At 44.8% G+C, this 22218-nt stretch overlaps 1 long non-coding RNA gene across 1 annotated transcript in view; it reads left to right on the top strand.

The window, feature by feature from the left end:
• LOC125164712 (uncharacterized) overlaps positions 1 to 6130 on the top strand; it is a 42233-nt gene extending 36103 nt beyond the window's left edge. Inside the window, exon 4 of the long non-coding RNA XR_007151867.1 lies at positions 4981 to 6130. This is a non-coding gene — a long non-coding RNA (uncharacterized LOC125164712). The remainder of the gene's footprint in view (positions 1 to 4980) is intronic.
• Positions 6131 to 22218: the final 16088 nt, after the last annotated feature.

Genomic DNA, 22218 nt, shown 5'->3' with positions numbered 1-22218 from the left:
TTGTGATTTTTTTTCAGCTCTTTTCTGAGCACAGTCTGTTCCCTGAGCAATCTTAGGGTGCTGATTTTCAAAATGAGTCCATTTTGGTGATAGCTGCTAATTTGTGTCCTGGTAGTTTCTAATAAATCAAACTTTGATTAAAAGAAAGTAAAAAAAAAATGATGGTGATTCTCCTCTTCTCCCTTCCATAAAACATTTTGTGATTGAAATATTTCAACTTTAACTCTTCAAAGTTACTACTCATTTGCAAATTGCTTACAGAGCACAAATTAATACATGAATATCAGAGTTGGGTTTGTTCTTATTTTTTTTTAACATTTATTGTTGAGAGACAGACGGAGTGCGAGCTGGGGAGGGGCAGAGAAAGAGGGAGACACAGAATCTGAAGCAGGCTCCAGGCTCCAGGCTGTCAGCACAGAGCCCGATGTGGGGTTTGAACTCCCTCACTGTGAGATCATGACTTGAGCTGAAGTCAGAGGCTTAACCCACTGAGCCATCCAGGCACCCTAGGTTTTTTTGTTTTTTTTTAATGACATGTTCTATCTTCTTATACCAGGAAAGACAAACTGCTTTTTTCCTAGGTAGTTGGTTTTTTTTATAAAATACCTTCGGATAGATCTTTACTTTTATTCCTTTTATTCTGTTATTAAAATAAATATCCTCCTTAATCTGCAAGAATGGGAAAGAAGTCTCGTCTATTCATTATGAGAAGAATTTTAATGTGCTGCTTAGTTATTTCAGATACCTCACTGTCCGTATTATGAATGGAAGCCTAACTAGAAATAAAGTGCTTTTAAAACTCCTGTTCAGAATAAGCATAGATTAAATTGTGATGTGCCACAAACCAAATAGAACTATAACATATGAAAATTAATTATGGGATTCAGAAATTGAAAATATAGCTAAGGAATTTATAATTTTATGAATTATAAATTAGAATTATAACTGCTATTGGTTTTAGACTGACTATCCCTTTATTCTCAGATAAATCCAAGAAGTTTATGAGGGGAGAAATTATTTTGAAGTTTTTATTCTTAAGGCAGTTTGTCATTTACCATTAAAATTGTTACAACTTGCAAATTAATTAACGATGTTTGGCAATGTGGAAAAGTCCTCTGTAGTTTTCCTTTTCTCCTTTAGGACTTAATAATTTATTTAGGACTTGAGTACTAATCTATTTTAGGGACCAAGGACAACTGAATATGTAAAACAAAATCTTGCTGTTGTATTTAAGGACATTTCCTTTGTTTGGTCATTTTTTTTTTCTCTTTTTTTTTGTGCCCCTCCCCACCCCCCACTCCTTCTGGGGAAAGCTTACCTCTTTATAGTGCAAGCGATTTTTTTTTAATTTGAATATTGTTTATTTTATTGCAGATTTAATTTGTATATTCTTGCTCACAAAAATCAGTAAAGGATATGATTGATGGCAAGCGATTTTTAATTCACCTTGAGAGGCAACTGTATATTATGAAAGGCAGTGTTTCCCAAGTCAGATCATTTGTTTCGTGTCCGTTGCCAATCTTGTAGAAAGATTCTCCCTCGGGGATCTTCGACTGTCATATAATATCTCCTTTGCAAAGTGGGCCTTTCTCCTTAAGGAGAACTCACTAGCGTGGGGTCGCTGGCTTCAATATGTACAGCTTCTTGTCTGAGCCCCCCACGCTGAGTTCTTTTTTCTGTTCCTCCAGAGGTCATGTCCGACACAAGTGTCCCCACTGTGCTGGGTCAGCAGGAACACAGGATGACCATTTTCATTCATCATTATCTGCCTAAATTTAGGGAAAATAATATCCCTATTGATTTCTCCCTCAGGTTTCCCCTACAAACTGTTGCTGTACAGAGAGAGTAATTATTTGTTTTCATGCTGTAGGCATGTGTGAGAGGGAAAGGTGGATTCTGTGCTTTTCAATTTGGTCAGGACATTATTGAATAACAAACACGGTACAAAGAACATCTGATAAAATCTTCTTATTTCTGCCAGTAGTCACATTGAGACTATTTCAAGCATGTACAAGATCAAGCATCCACTAGACCTTTTTTATTTTTTGTAACTTCTGCGGGTTTCCATAGAACTCCAGAAGTGCTGGGCCCTCTTTTAAAAATTAAATTAACTAAAAAGGGAAAGAAAAAGAGCCTGCATTTTCGGGGGTTTCCCCACAGGCTTTTTATCTGTTTAAACTAGCGGGGATTTTTCGCATATTGACATAAGCATTCATTTGCTAATTTCTTGGACATTAAACTGCATGGAGCCTTCCCCAGAATCTTGAATGAAGCTGAAATACTTGGGTCCTCAGGGCTGCTCAAGGCCTGCATCATTCCGTGCACACATATGGTTTTTCCTCCTCTATCTCCTTAGATAAAAGTCAGTGCTGATCGCCTTAAGGAAAGAATGAGTTAAATGGACCAATATTCTAGGCCTGGATCTAAAAACCCAGCCTTTTCAGAGGCCCCTTAGCACCTGCAGCAGCAAGGTCATTTGCACATACATAAATAAATAAATTAACAATGAATAAATAATTTAATCCCAGCCACACAATGCCACCTTGCAGATTTGATCCTTTGCAGCTCCCAGTGAATCTGTCCATTTTCTAATTCTTTTTGATAAAGTCCTCAGATACTTGCTGACTGTCAGGCTCATTTTCTTATTGTTTTCGCTTGATTAGTTCTGTAGCACCCAAGGTTGCCCTTAAAATCCACGTCTCTTGTGAAGACTCGGAAAGTCCTTCTTTTTAGCAACCTTCCCCCCCTCCCCCCCCCCCCCCCCCCCCGAAAAGGATGGAAAACCTATCCTTTCTCCACACAGAAGCTTGGAAGGTTTCTGTCACGAGCTGCCTCCACCCAAGTGCAAAAGCAGTTCATTAGGGTAGCGTGTGTTCGTGGCTTCTGTACCCAGTGCGCTCGTGTGCCTGTGTCTTGTCTCCCATGTCTCTTGGCCCAGCTGGGCGCCCTGTTGGAGACAGCACCAGGCCTTGGTGCCCACCCACCCAGTCTGTTGGCCAGGCTGTTTGTTACACAGTCTTTCAGGAAACATGGTGGCCTTTGCTGGAGAGGAGAGGGTGGAGGCTTAGCTTCTTCTCTTTTCTTTTTCAACTGGCCAACTGCTCATTCCCCGTTTTCAGGCTGCACATTTTGTTTAGGCTATGGGCCCAGAGGCAGGACTCTCGTCTAATTCACAAGTGTCTGATACCCATGTCTGGGCTGGGCCTTAAGTGCCTGGAGCTAAGGCCTCCTCATGTTGGCTTACCACTGCCCACTCACAAGCCATTCTCTCCCCTCCCAAGGGGGCAAATAATAGCCTTTAAATAATGGGGACCAAATTCTGATTTATCGAAAAATTCAGACTAAGTCAATTGTTCAGTATCCTTCAACATTTCTATAGAAGTTTTCCATGATTTTTGACTGTCAAGACTTTGGGATTTTCAAGATTTACTTTGTAATTTTTTTTAAAGATTTTATTTCAGGGGCGCCTGGGTGGCTCAGTCAGTTAAGTGTCTGACTTCAGCTCAGGTCATGATCTCACAGTTCATGGGTTTGAGGCCCGCGTCCAGCTCTGAGCTGTCAGCACAGAGCCTGGATGGAGCCTGCTTCAGATTCTCTGTCTCCCTCTCTCTCTGCCCCTCCCTCTGTCAAAAATAAAATAAACATTAAAAAATTTTTTAGGGGTGCCTGGGTGGCTCAGTTGGTTGAGCGTCTGACTTCGGCTCAGGTCATGATCTCACTGTTCATGAGTTCGAGCCCTGCATCGGACTCTGGGATGACAGCTCACAGCTAGGAGCCTGGAGCCTGCTTCAGATTCTGTGTCTGTGTCTCTGCCCCTCCCCCACTCCCTCTCCTTCCCTCACTCTCTTTCTCTCTCTCTCAAATATAAATAAACATTAAAAAAATTTTTTTGAAGATTTTATTTTAAGTAATCTCTACAGTCAGCATGGGGCTCGAACTCACAACCCAAGAGCAAACGTTGTATGCTTTACTGACTGAACCAACCAGGTGCCTCTCTGTAATTTTTTTATCCTTCTTCTGGACCGTAGAGTGAAAACTCACTACGTGGAGTTTTACAGTTGTTTCTTTTGACTAACAGTGATTCTCTTGAGTACGTAAAGGAGATGTAAATGAAAATTGTACTACCATATGAAAATTTGAAAAAGTAGACTCCACAACCTGCATGGAAATCTGCTACACATGTTCTATAATCTCATTATGTATTTCCTTTTATGTGATAAAATTTTAAGAATGGATTTTGATATATTTGGGTGTGTTTCAGCAATTGCCCAGAAGGGCAGACTTCCTAGGCTGAACTGTCAGAGCCCTTCAAGAACTTGGTTCCATCATCTGAATCCTAAAAAGGCTAATAATCTTGGCTCCAGATGAAGTCAGGACACCCTGTCAACGAAATCCCTTGGCTCAGAAGGCTCTGGAAGAGCACACTGCTGTGTGTAACGCACAGGGAGGTGAACTCTGACCAGAGTGATATTTTGTGCGTTGACACTGTTCCAGCTCAAACACATCTTCAGGCCACAGGCACCAAAGTCATGAATTTATATCAATCTGTCATCTCTGAACAACTTAAAAAAATTGGGGGGACACTTGGGTCGCTCAGTCATTTGAGAGTCGGACTTCGGCCCGGGTCGTGATCTCACGGTTTGTGAGTTCGAGCCTCTCATTGGGCTTGCTGCTGTCAGCACAGATCCGGCTTTGGATCCTCTGTCTCTCTCTCTCTCTGTCTCTGTCTCTCTCTCTCTCTCCTCCCCTTCTTGTGCTCTCTTTCTCTCTCAAAAATAAGAACAATTTAAAAAATTTAAAACAAGTTTCAGTCTCCCAGAGATCCATCACTTGGACGTTAACAGTGAAGAGAAATTGTAATTTCAAACGCCTGCCTTACAAGTTTGGGCTCAGTGTTTTTTGTTTTCACACAGTTACCCTGGGGACACCGGGGCAATCAGCACTGCACTAAGGAGAAAGGATGATTTCTTCTTTTTTCAGGGGAGGGTTATCCAGTCTTTTTGATGAGAAATCTCTCCAGTGGATGTCTCTGCGCTTTGTAAAGAGCAGTTTATGAGAAGCCAGAAGAGTCTACACTCCCAGAAAGAAAGACCACAGCGGAGACCTCAGGAACAGCAGAACTTCTACGGACACATCACGCGCTACGTCTTCACAGCAATTGTTGCTCTTGCTTGCTTTAGGAAGTTACAAAAACACTTCAAACTCACAGACTAATAAGAGAATGCTAGAGCAAACACTCGTTGCCCTACTCCCCAGACTCAACAGATGTTAACATTCTGCCCTATTTGCTTCAGCTCTTTGATCACATTTTCAGATGTGACCAACACCGCCTTTGTCTCTCCCCCTGATCACACCCCTGCTGTGTCTCCCCAAGGTGATTCTGAAGATAACTGTAGATTTCAAGGAAACTTTGCTTCATTCTCTTTGTCTCCATAATGTGCCTGGTAGAATCAAAGTATCGGCCCGGTGTTGTACAGATATGGGCCACGTGTATGAGCGCTCACACACGTGCACACGGAGCAGAGGGTGAAGAACGTTCACGAAAAGGTTAACAGTTGGTGTTTGACCGAATTTGGGATGTTTCTTCTTTGCACTTTTATGAATTGTCACATGTTCTTATTGATTGTATGCTTAAGTGATGATAAAGTAATAAGAAATAAATAATGATAAAAATGTTATGAAATAATAACACCTTTTATCATTTTCAAGTATCACATTGTAAGGAAAAGTATGCCAAGGCTCTTTCTAACTCCTCTGAGACTACCGGAAGCCTACCTGTAGCTACTCTTCATGGCAGCTTCCTCTGCCAGAGGGTGTAAATCAGTAAGAAAACAATCAGGCATTGATGCTTAAAGGGGTATCAGATTAGCTCCCAGGAGATGAACATCATCATCACCATTTTTTTTTTTTTAAGTAGGCTTCATGCCCAGTGTGGAAGCCCAACGTGGGGCTTGAACTCACGACCCCTCGATCAAGACCTGAGCTGAGATCAACAGTCTTAACCAGCTGAGCCACCCAGGTGCCCCAGATGAACATCATTACCGAGATTGTATATATCAGCAAATGGGATGAGTCACTAAACCTGCATCTGGTGATAAATATCCAGACATTTTTAAGAATAGGGCTGGGGCAGGGGCACCTGGGTGGCGCAGTCGGTTAAGCGTCCGACTTCAGCCAGGTCACGATCTCGCGGTCTGGGAGTTCGAGCCCCGCGTCTGGCTCTGGGCTGATGGCTCAGAGCCTGGAGCCTGTTTCCGATTCTGTGTCTCCCTCTCTCTCTGCCCCTCCCCCGTTCATGCTCTGTCTCTCTCTGTCCCAAAAATAAATAAATGTTGAAAAAAAAAATTTAAAAAAAAGAATAGGGCTGGGGCAGAGGAGAAAATCTCAGAAAAGTGTTAAGGAACTGGAAGATATTGATAAGAAGAAATGCCAAGATCTGGTATCTCCGATGACACCTTATGAGTGAGGACTGTTCTAAGTGCTCTGAGAGGACAGTCTCTGATAAATGTGAATGAGGCGAGGTAGTCGGCTTTTCCACGGAAGCAGGGAGGAGCCTGTCCAACAGAGCTGCCAGCCTAATGTCACCTTTACGCAAAGCTAAAAAGGCCACCCCCAGCCCCTGGGTGGACACAGCTCTTTGCAGGACACAGCACTCAGAGGGCAGGCTGGTTTCAGCCCCTCTTTCCCCCTTTTTCCTGGTGCCTTTGTACAATGCCAGTGTGTGCAGCTGTACACGGTCTCCAAGGCCAGCCTCTTCTATGCTCCTTCAGCGTCATTCCCTCTTTTCTCTGGTTCCGTGGAAATGGCCTCTCACTTCAGAAGATAGGTCTGGCACTTGGGTGTGAGCCCTGAGGAAAGCAGGCTTTGGACTGTTTTCACAGCCTACTTTGGTTCTGATCAGACTTGGTGAAAGGAGATTCTTCAAGCTGAGTTTTGCTCACTCAAGCTCTGCTTAGTGGTAGGGTGGAATCTTTTGCTTGTTAGAAGCGTCCGTTTGCTGTGTCTCATCCTCTTTGCCTTCATCTTCCCTAAGAATCCCTTGAAAATGGGTGGTCTAGAGCAGGGTTAGGATATTCTTATTTCTCATATCATTCCTTAGTCATAACCCAACACCTCAACATTTGTCATCGCGAGCACCCATTTAGACAGAACTCACCGAAGGAACTCAACAGAAGGAGTATCTCATCTGCTCTTAAAGCGAACGATAAAATGTCCTTGGCCTGGTGGGGCAGAGTAAAAGGCAATGTCCTGACCCATTCCTACTGGGGAACCAAGGGGGAGGATGAGTGGGAAAGATCCTGAGCTCCTTCTAGAGGCCAACTGGGCCTCCATTCTCTTCCTCTAAACGTACAGGCCCTCTTCTGGATCTCATTCCCCTAGTAACAAGAGTGGTAAGCATGTCCATGGGCCAAACTCCGGCCTAACCAGCAGAGTCTCACTCTGTACAGGCTTCTCACCTCTTGGTAGGGTAGTTAACAAGCAGGGAAAGAAGGACTGGGGTAACCATTGGGTTTGTTACTCAGCTGGCGGTCGGAATAGTACTTAGTGTATGAGAAAAGCCTGCCAGAGGTCATTTCTTCTTTAAAAAAAAAATTTTTTTTTAACTTTTATTTATTATTGAGAGACAGACACAGAGTGTGAGCAGGGGAGGGGTAGAGGAAGGGAGAGACACAGAATCCAAAGTAGGCTCCAGGCTCTGAGCTGTCAGCACAGAGCCCGATGCAGGGTTTGAACTCACGAACTGTGAGATCATGACCTGAGCCAAAGCCTATCGCCCAACCAACTGAGCCACCCAGACGCCCCTGCCAGAGGCCATTTCTATCAGATATATTATCAGTCAACTGAGCTGGATGACAGGAGATAGCTATCCATGTGGTAAGTGAGGACCATATTACACTTGTCAATTCCAGGACTGCTGTTCCTTCTTGTGAGTTTACTACTTGTTTTGTTGTTCTTGTAGATGCTGCTATTAAGTGAATTTCTGTCACCAAGGAACTTTTTGTGGTGTTTATCTGTGCTTCCTCAAGATAACTATATTTGGAAGTTTCTGGTGAATTTTAATTGTCTTATGTAACCTAAATAAAAGTTGGAAGTGAGTTCTGAGTTTCCTCTTGCTGCGGTTGGATTAAATTAGTATTTAGAAAACAAAGCTTCCTTTAGTCTTTTCTTTTTTCTTCCCAGATTTATTTAAGATAATTAAAAATCTGGTTTCCAAACACTGGCAGGCAGTAGAGATAGGATTTGAATATGTAGATGAAGTGAACTTAAGGGGGCTCATGCTGGAAAACACATACATCCCTTTAAAGAGGTAAGAAGCCTTATATTGTTTAAAGAGGCTTTTTTTAAGGTCATACAGTTGCACTGACCTTTTTTCCTGAGGTTTCATTTCCTTTCTGAATGTATACTTTTACTCAAGAATACATTATAATCGAGTTTCAGAGAAGAATTGATAATCTCCTAAAGAAAAGCGGTCATAATTCATTATGCGTGATCCAGGCATGCTTTCATTTGATGGAGTTTATTGGAAGCATCCGCTTTATTATGAGCAACTTGCTTTTCTGTAAGCCCTTGAAATAGCATGAAGACATACACAACTCAATGGCATGAAACTGAGCTGGGCTCTATCTCTATACATATATTTACCCTCGTTCCTTTCAAGATGAGATCTCTCGTTGTTCCAGTAGTCATACCACTCAAAATATTGTATCTGAAGCTTTGGTATTCATCCTGAAATAACACGAGGAGAGATCCCTACTCTTTGGGAAACACCAGTCGCAAACCAAGACAAGACTCTGAACCTCACACAGTTTCTAAGACATTCTGGCCACTCACCAAAATCTGTCCGTTTTCCCCATGCCAAAATTAGCCCCCCTAGAAGAGGTGATAGCTCCTTCAAGATGTGTTCTAAGACATGCAGCTGTGCTCCAGACATACTTGTCGGTAGAATACGAACAGAGCTAGGATGTCACATCCCTGCTGAGCCGAGTGGCCTCAGCCTCTGTGCACCACTGTCTGGAGCCCCACGGCTCCTTTCGCTGTGAGGCCAAGGAATGAAAGGAAAGCTGTCGATGACGAAACATTGATTCTGGTCTCCCAGCCGAGCCTCAGAGGGTATCACGGCAAGGAGTATGGGAGTCACTTGTTAGATTTCTCCCAAATAGGAAATCCTCTCCTGTTCATATCTGTCACATCACTCCTGCCCTCACAAGAGTGACTCTAACCCCATCCCTACAACTCAGTATGTAGCTCCTGGTTCCCCTCACTCTTTCCAATGAATAAGGGCTGTATTTAGTTATGTTCTTTCACTCTCCTGTTATTTACAACCCATTTTTTTTGGACACAATTTAAGCGCCCCCGCCAAAGAATTTTACTGAATATTTAAGAAACATGTTTAGAAAATTCAAGCATCACTGTTTTTAAGCCAGCCGCCTACTGAATTTTGACACATAAGAAAGATGCTTCAGGGTCTAGGGCGGTGATAGGGTCTTGGACATCCAGGGGGACATTGGCTTATTAGGTAAGTAAGGACAGTCAAAGTTGGATTTGTAGGTCTGGCTTAAGTGTTAGTTTGTATCAGTATTTTATAATGAAATGGATTTTGGTCATTTTCACCTCTCATTAGAGGACATTTTATTTTTGTTGCTTCCTTTTCGCCTTCTGGTTTGTTCTTGGTACTGTTCAGTTTATACTTAAAGCAATGTTACTTTTTGGAGGGGGAAGGGTGGCTGGTAACAGCTGACTTAAAAACCTCATGAGCTCCCCCTGCTGTTTCCCAGATGACAATACAAGCCCCATTTAGTTTTAAATCCCAGCAGCAAGTAAGTGAAACAATTGAAGAGAGAACCCCTTCTGGTTTTGCTTGATCTACGTGGCAGAAAAATGCTTTTTAACTTTCTCCTAAAAGTTCACAAAGTCAGAAAGAAATGGAAGGCTCTTTTAGCATTTTTTCCAGGCTCTCTCTTAAGCTAAGAAGCAGGTCTGTACCACTTTTGAAGAACTGCCGATGAAGAAATATATAGTGAAGTCACATCACATTTGCAATGGACAGATTAAACCTGAGAGATGTGTTTTTAGTCATTTCATTTTTGATCTGTAAAGGTTTGGGGGGGAAATGGTTTTCAAATAAGCCATTGACAATAGTTTCTGCTGTGTTTAATTTTTTCCCCAACGTTTCTTGAAACTTAAGGTTTTCTTTAAATGTATGCACCTTAATTTAGTGTGCCTTTTCAAACAAAAGATAATTAAATAGCTCACAGAAATCACATTTATTAATATTTTTCATATAAATAAGTTAATAGGGTACCATAGTGTATATCACAAGTTATAAAACAGCAGAAAATATGTGTTCCTCAGACTACAAATATATATATCGGAACACCTGCCAGTGTTCCATAGGATGGTGAGTGAAATAGGTTTCTGCCTTTGTGTAATATATAGTCTATAGCAGGAGGCATTCATAGAATAAAAATTCAGATAAAAACATAATTAAAACTTGTGAGAGGCTCCCGGGTGGCTCAGTCTGTTAAGCGTCCGACTCTTGATTTCAGCTCAGGTTATGAGCTCGCAGTTCATGAGCTCGAACCCCTGCATCAGGCTCTGTGCTGACGGTGCAGAGCCTGCTTGGGATTCTCTACCCCCCCCCCCCCCCCGCTCCTCCCCTGCTCACGTACGCTCTCTCTCTCTCTCTCTCAAAATATATTAAAACAATTAAAAAAAAAACCTCTTGAGTGATTTGTTGGATATGACACCCAAAGCAAGGCAACAAAAGGAAACATAGATAATTTGGACTTTATCAAAATTTAAAACTTTTGTGCCTGAAAGGACACTGTCTGTAACAGAGTGAGACAACAGCCCAAAGAATGGGAGAAAATATTTGCAAATCACATATCTGATGAAAGGTTAATATCCAGAATATATAAATAACTCCCACAACTCAACAACAAAAAGCCAACCCAATTAAAAAAATAGGCAAAGAACCTGAATAGACCTTGCTCCAAAGATACGCAAGTGGACAATAAACATACGAAAAGATGCTCAACTTTTGTCATTTGAGAAATGCACAACGCGATACCAGCTCACACCCTTTAGGACGGCTGCTGTCAAACCAGAGAATAACAAGCGTGGGTGAGGATGGGGAGAAATTGGAAACTTTGTGTGTCGCTTGCGGGCATATAACGTGGTGCGGTCGTTGCGGAAAACAGTTACGTGGTTCCTTATAAAATTAAGAACAGAATTACCATATGACCTAGCCGTTCCCCTTCTGGGCATATACCCAGGAGAACTGAAAGAAGGCTTGGACAGATGTTTGTACCCCCATGTTCGTAGCAGCATTAGTTACAGTAGCCAAAAGGTGGGGGCCACCCAGGTGTCCATCAACAGATGGATGGATAAACAAAATGTGATCTATACATATAATGGAATATTATTCAGCCTTAAAGAAGAAGGGCATTCTGACACATGCTAGAATGCAGATGAACCTCGAGACATTATTGGTTAAGTGCAATAAGCCAGACACCAAAGGACAAACGTCGACTGGTTCCACTTACATGAGACGCCTGTAGGAGTCACATTCACACAGACAGTAGAAGGGTGGGTGCCGGGGAGCAGGAGGAGGGAGGAATGGGGAGTTATTAGAGGGGACGGAGTTTCAGGAAGCGAGGACAAAAAGGTTCTGCAGATGGCTGGTTGGGGACAGTTGCCCAACAGTGTGAATGTACGAAATGCTATGGAACCATACACTTGAAAACAGTGAAACTGGTTAATTTTAGGTTGTATATGTGTTGACCACATTTAAAAATAATTATGATGAGTAGTTTGAAAGAGAGAAAAGCAACAGGTTTCCCCTAGTGGGTTTTTTAGTGGATAAGTGAGTGGCACCTGACAGGGAAAGCGTGAGAGTGAGGGAGAGAGTGTGCGAGGGCCCCAGGCCGAGGAGGACAGCCACTTAGAGGAACCGAGGGAAGACCCGGCAGGCGGGCAGCACAGGGAGACCCCTGGGGAGAACAGGGATGATGAGGTGGGAGGGGTGGACAGGAGTCTGGAACCCACCTCCGGGCTGCGGTGGGGAGTTTGGAGTTCACTGCAGCAGCGAGAGGTGATTGAAGTCACTGGTGGGGAAGGAAAGGAAAACACGATCTAAACTCCGCGTAAACCGGCCGCTCAGACTGCCGTGCGGAGAATGGGTTTGGAGGAGCTAAAAGTGTAGCCTGGATGTCCAGTTAGGCCACGCAGTGTTGTTGATGAGAAATAGTGGCTTGGACTGCAGAGTGTCACGGGCCGTGTGGACAAGTGGAAAAATGTAAGCCTTTGGCGAAGGACTGTGTGTAGAGGCGAGAGAGGAAAGTGCCGAGGCCGACTCCCGAGTTAAATGCTGTGTCATTGGCATGTGAGGCCGGGATGGCACGTGACTCAATCTGATCTGAAAAATAGGATCTGTTTATTCTCCCTCTGGAGAAATCCACTGCTGAGGTAGTTTTAATTCTTCAAAAAACAGTGCTCCATAAACTTTGGTTATTGGCACGACTGTCGTAAGCCATCCATTACCGTGATCAGACTTCATTTCTGACCAGCTGGCTCGTAGGATATGCTGATGACAGTGATCGGGTAACTATCCTGTTGTTTTGAATGCCTCTGGGACAAAAGTGCATTCGGAAGATAAAAAGTGACGTAAAGGTATGTTTCAGAATTTTCAGTGAGGTCCCTGGAACAGTTTCAAACTTACATTTTTTTTTTTAACATCTATTAGTTTTTGAGAGAGAGGCAGAGCATGAGCAGGGAGGGGCAGAAAGAGGCAGGCACAGAATCCGAAGCAGGCTCCAGGCTCCGAGCTGTCAGCACAGAGCCTGACGCGGGCCTCAAACCCATGAACTGTGAGATCATGACCTGAGCCGAAGTCGGACACTCAACGGACTGAGCCACCTGGAATAGTTTAAAACTTTAAAGTCAGGGGCACCTGGGTGGCTCACATCAGGCTCTGTGCTGAGAGCTCAGAGCCTGGAGCCTGCTTCGGATTCTGGGACTCCCTCTCTCTCTGCCCCTCCCCTGCTCAAGCTCTGTCTCGCTCTCTCTCAAAAATAAATAAACGTTAAAAAAATAAAATAAAACTTTAAAGTCATTTTCCCCCCTTCAGTATGATTGAAAGACATATTTGGGAAACAAGTGTGGAAAAGACAAGTATGTTGGAGTGGAGGAGGAGAGAATGTGTCCATTCCGTGAAGCTTCGTGGGTGTCCTGTCAGTGAATACAGTCAGCAGGCCAGGCCAGCCTCCGCCCAAAGCAGTGAGAGACTAGTGGCTTCCCTCTGCGTCAGAGATGCTGATCAGGGCAGCGAACTCTTCGGGCCAAAAGGGGGATGTGCACGGACACGGTGAGCATCTTCCCGACGGACAGACGGACAGCCGAGAGCAGAGCAGACAGGCAGAGCTGGGAACAAGTCTGAGGGAGCCCAAGGTGAAATGCAGGATTTACTAATAGTTCATTCCGGTTTAATAAAAATGGAGTGCTTCGTTTTGTCAAAGGAATCCAACCTGAGTCTCATCTAGCCTCTGGATCCAGCTGCAGGCTAGGAAACGCAAGAGGAACGTGTTGAGCGGGGCACGAGTTGACCACCAGCAAAATCCAGCCTCTGCAAGACCCAAATGGCAATATCATCTTTATTATTTGACCATGCCAAATGGCATGGGCCTCCCAACAGATAAATTGTAAGGAAATGAACCGGGATGGAGGGGAGAGTCTACAGATTAAAGAAGATTTAAAAGATACATCAAATCTTGTTTAGACGAGCAAGACAAAAACGAAACTATATTACTGTCCAGGGATGCGCGTTTGGGTGATAAAGCTATTTTTAAATATCCAAGCAAGTGGTTGCTGTGGAAATCAGGACAGTGGCTACGTGGTTGGGGATCCAGGGCTCGGGACCGGGCTGAGGCGACACGGAGATGGCCGGGTTCTGTTTCTTGACGTGCGGGGTAGTTGAGAGTGTCCGCCTTAAAATACATCAAACCAATAGTTGTTTCATGTGGTTTCCTGCGTCTTTAACTTTACAATGAAAGATTTTAAAAGGTGTTTAGTTCTTATGAAGCATTTTGTTATCGTTAGTCTCTTCCCTAACATTGGCAATGCCGTCACCGGCACGGCAGTCAATCCGGCCGCGTTTCCCTCCGGCTTTATTCTTGTGCGCAGGGAATTCACACTCCCCGAACCACTGTCATTCATGCCCGGCATTGCCTGCACAGGGATCTGTTTCAGTGGCCGCTTACGGTTAGACCTTTGGGTTGCTTCCACTGCTGTAGCTAATGCTTGTCACATGTTGTGCCATTTTGGAAATTGGGGTTAGTTTCATAAAGATGATATTGTTTTTAATTTGATAGTATGTTTTAATAGGAACAGTAGGAGACTTCGTGTGGTGTTGCATTCTTGCTCTATTCTGCTTAACAAGAAATGAGCCTAATCTTAGGGCATAAGCTATGGGCTTCCATTGGTCGTTTAAAGACCTTTCTTGAGCCCCTAGGCTGTGCTATAACCTCTGCTACATTCCAGTGCTAAAGAGAGGAATATAATCTGTTGCCCATTCATTCATTCATTCATTCTAGTGCCCTTTTTATCTTCTTTTGATGTTTGTTTATTTTTGAGAGAGATAGGGTAGGGGGAGGGCAGAGAGAGAGAGAGAGAGAGAAAGAATCCCAAGCAGGCTCTGCACTGTCAGCACAGAGCTTGATGTGGGGTTCAAACTCACGAACTGTGAGATCATGACTTGAGCTGAAATCAAGAGTTGGACACTAAACCGACTGAACCACCCGTGTGTCCCTAATCTAGTGCCCTTTTAAAAGGCTCAGAAACAAGGGGGCCTGGGTGGCTTGGTCAGTTAAGCTCCTGGCTCTTGGTTTTGGCTCAGGTCATGATCTCATGGGTTTGTGGGTTCAAACCCCGCACTGGGCTCTGTGCTGGCAGTGCAGAGCCTGCTTGGGATTCTCTCACTCTCCCTCCCTCTGTCCCTCCCCTACTCATGCTGTCTCTGTCTCTCTCAAAATAAATAAAAAGGCTCAGAAACAATCAGCTGTCAAAAATAATGCAGAATCCTAAAACTTGAGTAAACTGATATTGGGTTTCAACTCTGTAGAGAGAAATCTCGTGTAAATGCTACGAACACGGGTCCCCCCATCTCCATTCTTGCGCTGAAGACTCAGTCCACACAGAAATCGGAGTGATCTTTGTATTTAAAAAAATTCTTTTTATTGAAGTATAGTTGACACGATGTTACATTAGTTTCAGGTATACGACATAGTGATTCATCAACTCTTTATGTTATGCTGTGCTCGCCACGGCCTACCTACCATCTGTCACCATACAAGTCTACTACAGTTCGGCCGACTGTATTGCCTGTGCTGTAGCTCTCGTCCCATCTGTGTTCCAGAACTGGAAGCCTGTGCCTTCCACTTCCCTTCACCCATTTTGCCCTTCCCCTCCCCCCCTGCTCTGGCAACCACCAGGCTATAGAGTGATCTTTTAAAAATTTTTTTCTAACGTTTATTTATTTTTGAGACAGAGAGACAGAGTATGAACAGGGGAGGGGCAGAGAGAGAGGGAGACACAGAATCGGAAACAGGCTCCAGGCTCTGAGCTGTCAGCACAGAGCCCAACGCGGGGCTCGAACTCACGGACCGTGAGATCATGACCTGAGCCGAAGTGGGACGCTCAACCGACCGAGCCACCCAGGCGCCCCATAGAGTGATCTTTTAAAAAGACATATCTGGTCAAATCTTAAAGCAATTCACTAGTCATCTGGGCAACCATGAATTCCTTGAAAGTTCCTCTTTCATGCTTCTGAGCCTTCATACAAGATGTCTTTTCTACCTGAAACCCTCTTCCTTTACTTCCACAACTCACTTCCTATTCTTCCTTCAGACATCAGCTGAAATGCCCCTTTCTCTGTCCCATTTGGACCAGTTGGGAGCCTCTGCTGGGGACACTGCCCCCACCAGCACCCCACATGTTCCTTTTTAGCATTTATCACACTTCAGTTGTTTGCCTGAATTCTTCTATTAGGCTATATAGGCTTAATGATGGCTATCGGGCCATCGCTTGCCTTACTCCCCATTTCCTCAATCCCTGGTGTAGGCACCTAACAGGTATTGTGAAATGAACGACTGACTGGGGCTTTGGCAGGTGGAGTGAGTAACACACAGAAGGGCTTAATGAGAGGGGGAGGTAGGGAGGCGGGGCTTCAGGGGAAGCCATCCAGAAGAGCAGGTGAAGCCATCTCAAAGGGGAGGCTGCAGTTCAGCAGGGAAAGAGGGGAGCTCGGGAGGTTGGGGGTGGTGGTGGAACCACTTTCTAGAAGAAAGGGGCAAGGGCGTTTGCAAAGGCAGGAGAGGGCTTGGCAAGTTCAGGGAGCTCCAAGCAGTTTGGAAGCCAGAATGGTAACGGGTAGAACAGGCAAGCTGTTTAGACCCAGTGGCCCTTACTACTTAGAAAGACGTGATTTACCAGAAGGATGTTGTCCAGAGACAGCATCACACATCCCATTACAGGGGCAGCCCACAGGATGCGGTTTCTGATTCCTGTCTCAGGTGCAGTATTTATGGGATGATCTCAGGAAGAAGTTTCAAGAACTTGGTCCCTCTCTCACCAGATTTATCAGCAAGGCAGATTTTAAGGTGATTTTGGCTGGCCCTGTGCAAACCACTTGAATGATTATGAGAGCAAAATGCTAGGAAGGACATGTGATACTACAGGAGACGGAAGATGAGTCTGATCTAGAGAGAACGAAGTACTAGGTAGATGTTTATACCTACTCATAAAAGAGTGTATCCTTAAAAAAATTCTTTTTAATGTTGCTTTTTATTTTTGAGAGAGAGAGAGAGAGAAAGAGAGAGAGAGAGAGAGAGACTAAGCACGAGCAGGAGAGCGGCAGAGAGAGAGGGAGACACAGAATCTGAAGCCGGCTCCAGGCTCTGAGCTGTCAGCACAGAGCCCAACGCGGGGCTCGAGCTCATGAACCATGAGACCACGACCTGAGCCCAAGTTGGACGCTTAACCAACTGAGCCACCCAGGCACCCCAAGAATGTACCATTTTTTTAAATAAAAAGAATTGGGGGTGCCTGGCTGATTCAGAGGAGCATGTGACTCTCGATCTTGGGGTCATGAGTTCGAGCCCTACATTGGGTGTGTCGATTACTTAAGTAAATGAATAAACTTAAAAAAAATTTTTAAAGATAAAGAGAAATGTAAAATGACTTAGTTTATGTGTATGCACGGACTATCTTTTAAAGGATACATAAATAACTGGTAACAGTGCTTCCCAGGAGAGGCACTGGATGGCTGGGGGCAGAGGTCGGAAGGAGACTGACTTTTCACTGTTTACCCTTTGTACTTTTAATGTTTTATATCATAGAAGCATATTGGCTATTTAAAACTTATTTTAAAATTAGTGTGTGCATAGTAAGTTTTTAAGGAAATGTATAAAAAATGTTAGTGCTTATAACTGGATGGTGGGATTATAGGTGTTTTTGTGTCCTCTTTTATACTTTTGGATGTGTTTATAGCCTTCTGCAATGAGCATATGTTGCTTTTGTAATTAGTTTTTTTTTTAATTTTTTTTTCAACGTTTATTTATTTTTGGGACAGAGAGAGACAGAGCATGAACGGGGGAGGGGCAGAGAGAGAGGGAGACACAGAATCGGAAACAGGCTCCAGGCTCCCAGCCATCAGCCCAGAGCCCGACGCGGGGCTCGAACTCACAGACCGCGAGATCGTGACCTGGCTGAAGTTGGACGCTTAACCAACTGCGCCACCCAGGCGCCCCTGTAATTAGTTTTTTTTAAAGTTTATTTGTTTATTTTGAGAGGGGGGTAGGGACAGAGAGAGAAGGAGAGAGAACCCCAAGCAGGCTCTGCAGTGTCAGTGCAGAGCCCCAGGTAGGGCTCAAACTCACGAACTGTGAGATCATGACTTGAACGGAAATCAAGAGCCAGATGCTTAAGTGACTGAGCCACTCAGGCGCCTCTGTAATTCGTCTTTTAACGGGAGGTTATTTTTTTCAACCTGGATTTTAGAGACTTTAGGACATCCAACTGCCTGGTTTTGAGGCCCCAGAAAACCACAACTGGACACAAGAAGAGTATTCTTGAACTCAGATCCAAACCAGACTGTTCTAAGAAAGTGTGAAAATGTTCCTGATTGTGGCAGCTGTTGCACGGAAGAAAGAGCTCTGGGCTGGGGAGCACACATATGATGGTTAAAATCCCAGCTCGGCCACAAAAGAGACTTTGTGTGACTTAGGACAGACTCTCTGAGTTAGCCTTCATCTGAAACTTGAGGGTGATGTGACCTCCCACAGAGGTTACCGTGGAGATGAAGTAGAGCGCCCAGCACTGTTCCAGGCAAGGAGTGCCTTTGGGGGATTGGGCCATCTCTTAATTTTCCTCAGCTCAGCTAAGGCCTCCCCAGTGGGCGTGTTTGCAGCTTTAAGACAAATCCCCTCGCCCTACTCTGTCCCCTAGCTGCTCTGAACTCCATTCAGAACCTTCTGTGTCTGATACCTAGCAAGTCCTAAAATAAAAGCCTCTTCCTTTCTTCCATTCTAGATGTCTTCTCTGATGCAGAGAGGAAGACACTAAGACTGGCTCAAGAGAAAAGAGACAATGAGTTGACACGATGAAGTTCTTGTTTTTGTTTTCTCGAAAATTCAATATCACACACGCACGCAGTCGGTTAAGCGTCCGACTCTTGATTTCGGCTAAGGTCATGATTTTGTGGGATTGAGCCCCACTTTGGGCTCCACACTGACAGCGTGCAGCATGCTTAGGTTTCTCTCTCTCTCCTCTATCTCTGCCCCTCCCCACCCCTCAAAAATAAACATTTTTTAGAAATTCAATATTTTTAATAGGTTATCAATTTCAAAGGAAATTGTTTTAGTCTGTATAACAATCTCATGCATATTTCAGCCATAATAGCTAAATTACTGGATACAGACCACTGTCCAGGCACCGCTCTATCAACAATTCCCCCATTTCCTCTGTGGGGTAGGTACCGTCGTTCCATTTAACTAGGGAACTGAAGCACAGAGCTGTTACATAATTTGTTCAAGGTTATACAGCTAGAAAATGGCAGAGCCAGGGGGCGCCTGGGTGGCTCAGTCATTTGAGCGTCTGACTCTTGATTTCAGCTCAGGTCATGATCTCAGGGTCACGGGATTGAGCGAGCCCAGCATCAGGCTCTGTGCTCAGCGTGGCGGTTGCTTGAGATTCTTTCTCTACCTCTCTTTGCCCCTCTCCCCCTCTCGTGCGCTCTCTCTCTCTCTCTCTCTCTTAAAAAGAAAAGAAAAAGAAAAAAAAAAACAAGCATTTTAGCTCCAGAGCCCAAGTTCTTTAAATTTTTTTTTTTTTCAACGTTTATTTATTTTGGGGACAGAGAGAGACAGAGCATGAACGGGGGAGGGGCAGAGAGAGAGCGAGACACAGAATCGGAAACAGGCTCCAGGCTCTGAGCCATCAGCCCAGAGCCCGACGCGGGGCTCGAACTCACGGACCGCGAGATCGTGACCTGGCTGAAGTCGGACGCTTAACCGACTGCGCCACCCAGGCGCCCCCAGAGCCCAAGTTCTTAATCACCATGCCTTACTGAAAATATTGAATGCCTCAAACAATGATGCTAATTGGTTGATTTTAAAAGTCCAGGGAAAACATATAGACCAGAGCATAATTTTCATGTAATTTTTCCCGTGTTTCATACCTAGAGCTTCTGAAACCATGTCAGAGAGGGGTCTGTATGAGTGGGCGCAATGTTGCTGCAATCATGCTTTCCCACACCTGACGAGAATCCAGATCAATATTTCGTCAGAGAAGAGTAGGCAGGTCTGAGAGCGCTGCCCGGTCGCCTAGGGGAAAAGGTACCCAAAACTTTTCTTTGCCTCTGAAATGTGGCGTTTGCCATAACCCACCTGGCGTGAAAGAGAGCTCTGTAGTCCTGAGCAATGAAAGAAGTCCGTGTGCCTGATGTTGAGTGTGGGACAGTGTCAGGCAATGAGGCCTGGGAAGTATGCAGGGCCCACGGTAGGAGGACCTGACAGGGGCTTGGACTTTATCCTAAGAGCACTGGGAAGGCACTGAACAATTCTAAACGCGGGCATTTTGGATTTGTGTTTTAGAAAGAAATCACTCTGGCTGCCATGTTGACAGTGAATTAGAGGAAGCAGACATGGAAGCTGGGAGAATTGGTGGGAAGAACTGAAGGGGGACATTGGCAGGCTGGTCTCTGGCTGTGGCAGTGGAGATAGCAATGAACGGATTCAAGAGGTAGCAGGTAAAACCAAGCCGATGTGACGACGGTGTGGATGTGGAGCTGAGAAGGGAGAGAGGCTGGCCCAGGCATAGCGGTGACTCAGCGGGAGACCGACTGTGAGTCTACCTGGAGGCCGGGAGAGCTGAAAGTGAAACCGAAGCACTTTCCCTTCTGTTGCCTAGGATGCCTTTGCCTAGATTAAGGAAGGCAGAAGAGACCTTCAGGATAACTGGATCCTACCCTGTAAGAGAAAAAGTTGGTGATCGGGGCAGGACGGCATGGGTAGAGGAAGAAAGGGAGAAGGGAAGGGAGAAAACATTTAAGTCTTGATATATTTATATATTCTAGGGCGAAAAGAGTTGATTCGTCCAGTGGCCTTCTCTCCTGTAGCTCCAGGGTGACTGGAAGACCCTCCAGAGGGCTTTTGCAGAAGCTGGAAGCTGGATGTTGGTAGTAGTGTCTCCCTTTCCCTCCCAGAACTCGGATCAGTACCGACGCTCTCCAGCTTCCTCCTTAATGAAGATGAGGTTCACCGTGTCCCGTCAAAGTATGACCGGATGTTAGATGAGAAAACAGACGACAGGGGCGCCTGGGTGGCGCAGTCGGTTAAGCGTCCGACTTCAGCCAGGTCACAATCTCGCGGTCTGCGAGTTCGAGCCCCGCATCAGGCTCTGGGCTGATGGCTCAGAGCCTGGAGCCTGTTTCCGATTCTGTGTCTCCCTCTCTCTCTGCCCCTCCCCCATTCATGCTCTGTCGTCTCTCTCTGTCCCAAAAATAAATAAACATTGAAAAAAAAAATTAAAAAAAAAAAAAAAGAAAACAGACGACAGATCTTTCCTGGAAGAAGTTTGCAAACCACAGCACACACCCTGTGTCCAGAGACCCCCATCAGGTACAACATAAATTCGTCCTATATTCTCTTTCTCCGCATCACTTTGTTATTACTCACAGGACTGTCCTCGCAGGAGGTCCTTCCACGCTTCTTGGGAATCACCGTTTCCAAGCATCCATCACCCTCCAAAGCATATTCAGCTTTCCTGCCATCTGTCTGTGTAATTCGTAATTGAAGAGACTCGAAAATGTGGTCTCGCTGACAAATAAATGTAATTTTCAAACCAAGAAAGCAGCTAACACAATCCTACTTTCAGCGGCTTTCAAATTGTTAAAATTTGTCTTTCAACTTTTAGTTGCATTCTAAGAAATGTTTCGCTCCATTTCGTCCCTCCAAGATGAACGATCCAGCAATGATATGCGGCCTCCCTCAGCACGTAGGTCTGGGCCGTCATCAGCCAGGGCCCAGGGGCAGAACAGGTATGATTCAGTTCTGAGTTGACAAAACCCATGTTGCTCTTGCCCTTTTGGCTGAGCCGTGATGTAATTCGGATGCGGTTCAATTGTGTTCGTGTCTGCCTCTCTCCTGGATGTCAGAGGAGGAAGGCTTTATGAGATCAGCGACCCTTCACGCTTTCACAGATGTATGGCTTGTGGCTTCCGGCTGGAATATGCGTTTGCAAATGAGCCTCCCTCCAATCTGATTTTTCGAGAACAACTCCTCTAAGTGCCCAGAGTAGGCTCCCCCAGATTCCCCCCCAAGTTTTGCTGAGGCTGGGTGGGTTGCAGTCATAGCTCTTCTCCCCATGGCTACCCACCGGCCGTTTTTCCTCTAGCAATTTTTCTTTCTTCACGAAGTACACCTGACGTCGTATTTGGAAAGAGCAACGGGGCTAGGTCATAGTTTTATATTCTGACACAAATATAAGCTAGAGATCACGTTTATGTGAAAAATGAAGCCCTGGTGTTATCGAGTAGAAACTCCACTATTTTATTGTGGAACATCTCGACTGACGGATCTGTAAGGAAACAGGGATAGAAGGGGCTGACTTTCGTTTTGTGAAACACTGCAAAAGGTCCCTTAGAAATATTGTATTGAAAGGGTT

Source organism: Prionailurus viverrinus, chromosome B1 (assembly GCF_022837055.1).
Source record: "Prionailurus viverrinus isolate Anna chromosome B1, UM_Priviv_1.0, whole genome shotgun sequence".
NCBI lineage: Eukaryota > Metazoa > Chordata > Mammalia > Carnivora > Felidae > Prionailurus > Prionailurus viverrinus.
The sequence above is the reverse complement of the archived record's forward strand: the minus strand, read 5'-3'. Positions and strand labels throughout refer to the sequence as shown.